The sequence below is a fragment of the Humulus lupulus genome, chromosome 5, assembly GCF_963169125.1.
Source record: "Humulus lupulus chromosome 5, drHumLupu1.1, whole genome shotgun sequence".
In the NCBI taxonomy this organism is placed as follows: Eukaryota; Viridiplantae; Streptophyta; class Magnoliopsida; order Rosales; family Cannabaceae; genus Humulus; species Humulus lupulus.
In genome coordinates, this window is record NC_084797.1 from 224,092,626 (window position 1) to 224,097,638 (window position 5,013).

Below are 5,013 nucleotides of genomic sequence, written 5' to 3' on the forward strand. Positions count from 1 at the left end.
GACGCGATTTTAGGATTTTATACGAATTTTTGAAGGGTGTTTTGGTCTTTTCACTTGGGAACTCTTGAGGGCTATTTAAGGGACATTATTCTGCGATTTTTGGAGGACTGGAAGTTTTTATAAACCCTAGATAAAAAGAGGCTGCTGTAATTAGTTTTCTTTTTCATCTGAATTCTTTAGGTTAATTTTATGAACAATTATTTGCAGTTTATTTTCATCATGGCATTTATGAACTAATTTCTTTTATCTAGGAATTAATGTAGTCATTGGGATTTCCATTTAATTTTATTATGATTTTCTACTGATCTTTCTTTTCTATCTAATCTATATGATGTGTGTTTAATGCTAGTAAATACTTGATCACTATTTATTTGATTTAATGTTTTTGATTCGAAATTTGAAAGATGAGAATTAAATATGCTATCATTGTATAGACATAGGGTGCATATTGGACGAAAGTACCTATATGACTTGTGTAGTAATTAGGTTTTCATGTTTAATGCCTTTTATATGTTTTAAGTTTATCACAGAAATGTAGAAAACTTGCATATAGATTGAGATCTTATATCTTGAAAAAGAATAGGAATCGATTATGTTAACCTGCTATTAGAATAGAAAGAAGAGATTTAGAATTGATTATTAAAATTAATAGAATGAACAGTTGATGAAATTAATTCCTAGGTTGTTTTTATTATTGATTCTTAAGTAGTGATTCATTGTTTTGTTTCCAATTCTTTAATTTTGGTTCATAGTTTATAGGATTTCTTTTATTTTTAATTGTTCACTTAAATTTTAATTAACCAAATAGAATTCGAAAATCAATTAGTGGTACTTGGGAGATAGTCTCTGTGGGACGATATCCGTTCTTATGGAATTTACTACTTGACACGACTACGTATACTTGCGTACAGAAATTACAGATCAAGTTTTTGGCGCCGTTGCCGGGGACTTATATTCCAATATCACAGATATTGTTATTTGTTCTAATTTGGTTTTTTTTTTTTTAATTTATGTTAAACATTTATTTGGATCGAGGTTCTATTGTGTTTCAGGACTTGTTGGTATATGCGAAGCAATAGACAAAAGGAGATTATACCAATAGATCGGGAAATTTAAAGAACGTGCAGACAGAATCGGAAAATAAAGAGGAGATTGGATTTTACCATGGCTGAAAATTTGGGAAATGGTGCTAATAATGGTAAAGGGGCTGCAGAAATTCAAAGGGAGCAAGGAGCAAGAACATTAAGAGATTATGTACTTCCTACTGTTACAGGAGTGCATTCATGCATTAGACCTCCAACCATTGCTGCCAACAATTTTTAGATTAAGCCAGCCATCCTTCAGATGGTTCAGTCAACGGTTCAGTTTGGAGGTATGCCAACGGAGGACCCCAATTTACACATAGCTAATTTTCTAGAGTTATGTGCAATGTTCAAGATGAATGGGGTAAGTGATGATGCTATAAGACTGAGGTTATTCCCCTTTTCACTGAGGGATAGGGCGAAGAGTTGGCTAATATCTTTACAGGCAAATTCTATCACTACGTGGGAGGAGTTAGATAAGAAATTCCTTGCCAAATTCTTTCCTCCAACGAAGGCTACAAAGTTAAGGGGTGAGATTAATATTTTTTATCAGTTGGATGGAGAGTCACTGTATGATTCTTGGGAGCGCTTTAAGGAGTTGTTAAGGAAGTGTCCACACCATGGAATAGAAAAGTGGATGTTGGTGCATAATTTTTATAATGGGTTGAATGGGATGACTAGAACAATTATAGATGCTGCAGCGGGAGGTGCCTTTATGAATAAAAGTGCTAATGAGGCATATGAGCTATTAAAGGAGATGGCGATGAATAATTATCAATGGCCAACTGAAAGGGGACAATCAAAGAAGGTGGCTGGAATGATGGAATTGGATGCTATATCCATGCTTACAGCTCAAGTAGCAGCCTTGACGAAGCAATTACAAAAGACTACACTCCCATCTCAAGCTATGCAAGTTCAAAAACCTTTGTGAAGTGTGTGGTACAAACCATCAACTAAACCAATGTCCCGCTATAGATATGAATAACATGCCCATGGAAGAAGTCCAAGCAATAAGAAATTACCAAAGACAACCTAATAATCCCCATTCCATGACCTACACCCCAGCTTGGAAGAACCATCCAAATTTTTCCTGGTCTAATAATCAAAAAACCATACAACCTTATCCTCCACCAGCCACCATATCAACCTACCCAAAATAGGCCACCTTATCCACAGCAATATGCACACCAAAATCCTCCACCTGGCTATTATCAACCACAAAATAGACCACCTCACCAAATGTCAATGAAACCAGCTGAAACCCAACATGATGTACCTAACCAATTCATGACTTAAACTAGGGCATCCATAAGAAGTTTGGAGACTCAAATATGGCAATTGGCTACTTTAATGACTAATAGAGCTCAAGGAAATTTGCCTAGCACTACAAAAGTTAATCCTAAAGAATAGTGCCAAGCTATTACTTTGAGGAGTGGAACGAGATATGAAAGGCTAAAGAAGAGTCAGTCAGAAGAAGAAAAGAAGAAGTTGGATGATAAAAAGGTTACCGAAGACCTTAAGGAAGAAGATGAGACCCCACCTGTAAATATTGGGCATCATGTTAGAATTCCATATCCACAAAGACTTTGCAAGCATAATTTGGATAAGCAGTTTGCAAAGTTTTTAGAGGTGTTCAAGAAGCTACATATAAATATACCATTCGCAGAAGCATTAGAACAGATTCCTAGCTATGTAAAGTTTATGAAGGAGATTCTCTCTGATAAGAGAAAGATAGATGATTACGAAATAGTGGCATTAACAGAAGAATGTAGTGCGATTTTGCAAAGAAAGCTTCCTCAAAAGTTACGAGATCTGGGGAGTTTTAATATTCCATGTACGAATGGGGAGTTTGAATGTAAACATGTACTTTGTGATTTGGGGGCGAGTATTAATTTAATGCCTTTGTCAGTATTCCGCAGGCTTGGTTTGGGGGAAACTAGGCCAACCACAGTAACATTACAGCTGGCTGATAGATCTATGAAGCATCCACGTGGTATTATAGAAGATGTATTGGTAAAGGTGGATAAGTTCATATTTCCAGATGATTTTATAGTTCTTGATATGGAGGAGGAAGAGAATGTTCCTATTATTTTGGGGAGACCATTTTTAGCAACTGGGCAAGCATTGATTGATGTGAAAAAGGGAGAGATAAAGCTGAGAGTTCAAGGGGAGGAAGTAGTATTTAATGTGTTTAAGGCTATGACTTATCCTAAAGCAAGTGATAGTTGTTTCTCAGTTGATGTGGTAGAAGAAGTAATAGGAGAAGAAAATTTAAGTGAGGACCCTCTTGAATTAAGTCTTACGGTTAATGATGTAGATGGTGAGGAAAATGAAGAAGCAATGAGTTATTTGAGTGGATAAAATCAGCTGAGTCGTGGAAGCATAAGAAGTTTGAAGAATTGGGTGCAGGCCCAGAAAGACCATTACCATCAATTTTGAAGCCACCTGTTTTAGAATTGAAAGTTTTACCGGACCATCTTCGTTATTCTTATCTTGGGGAAAAAGAGACTCTTCCAATTATAGTTTCATCATTTCTTTCAGAAGTAGAGGAGGAGAAGTTGTTGAGAGTGTTATGAGCTCATAAAACTGGTATAGGGTGGACTCTGACTGATATAAGAGGAATTAGCCCATCGACAGTTATGCATAGAATTCTTATGGAAGATGAGGCGAGACCGACTATTGATGCTCAACGAAGACTTAATCCAACAATGAAAGAAGTGGTGAGGAAATAGATTTTGAAATGGTTGGATGCTGGAGTGATTTACCCTATTTCTGATAGTGCTTGGGTAAGTCTAGTGCAAGTAGTACCAAAAAAGGGGGGTATGACTGTGGTGAAGAATGAAAGTAATGAACTGATTCCAACAAGAACAGTGACGGGTTGGGGGATATGTATTGATTATCAGAAGTTGAATAAGGGAACGAGGAAAGATCATTTTCCTTTGCCTTTTATTGATCAAATGTTGGATAGGTTGGCAGGACATAACTACTATTGTTTTTTAGACGGGTACTCAGGCTATCACCAGATCGTAATTGCACCAGAGGATCAAGAGAAGACAACGTTTACTTGTCCTTATGGGACTTTTTCTTTTCGAAGGATGTCATTCGAGTTATGTAATGCACCAGCCACGTTTCAACGGTGTATGATGGCAATATTTTCTGACATGGTTGAAAAGGGGATTGAAATTTTTATGGATGATTTTTTGGTATATGGGTCCTCTTTTGACACGTGTTTGACTAATTTGGAGATGGTATTGAGAAGGTGTGAAGAGTCGCATTTGGGGCTTAATTGGGAAAAGTGCCATTTTATGGTAAATGAAGGAATTGTATTAGGGCACAAGATTTCTAAGAAAAGTTTTGAAGTGGATAGGGCAAAATTTTCAACTATAGAGAATTTGCCACCACCTGTTTCAGTAAAAGGAGTAAGGAGTTTCTTAGGTCATGCAGGATTTTATAGGAGGTTTATCAAAGATTTTTCTAACGTTTCGAAGCCACTGTCCACTTTGTTAATGAATGGGGTTATGTTTAATTTTCATGAGAAGTGTCAACAAGCTTTTAAGATACTTAAGGAGAGATTGATTTCAGCACCTATAGTTGTTGCGCCTCAATGGGATTTACCATTTGAATTGATGTGTGATGCCAGTGATTATGCAGTAGGGGCAGTGTTGGGACAAAGAATTGACATGGTATTTAGAACGATTTATTATGCAAGTCATACCTTGAATGATGCTCAAATGAATTACGCAACTACCAAAAAGGAGCTGTTGGCCATAGTGTTTGCCTTTGATAAATTTCGGCCATACTTGATTGGAAATAAAGTGGTTGTTTATACGGATCATTCGGCTATAAAGTATCTTATGACTAAGAAAGATTCCAAGCCTCGTCTTATCCGGTGGATTTTGTTATTACAAGAATTTGATGTGGAAATTAAGGA

At 36.4% G+C, this 5,013-nt stretch overlaps 1 non-coding gene across 1 annotated transcript; it reads right to left on the reverse strand.

The window, feature by feature from the left end:
• Nucleotides 1-1,602: 1,602 nt before the first annotated feature.
• LOC133781250 (small nucleolar RNA R71) lies at nucleotides 1,603-1,709 on the reverse strand. Its single transcript, XR_009870036.1, has one exon. It is a non-coding gene; the product is annotated as a small nucleolar RNA R71 (small nucleolar RNA).
• Nucleotides 1,710-5,013: the final 3,304 nt, after the last annotated feature.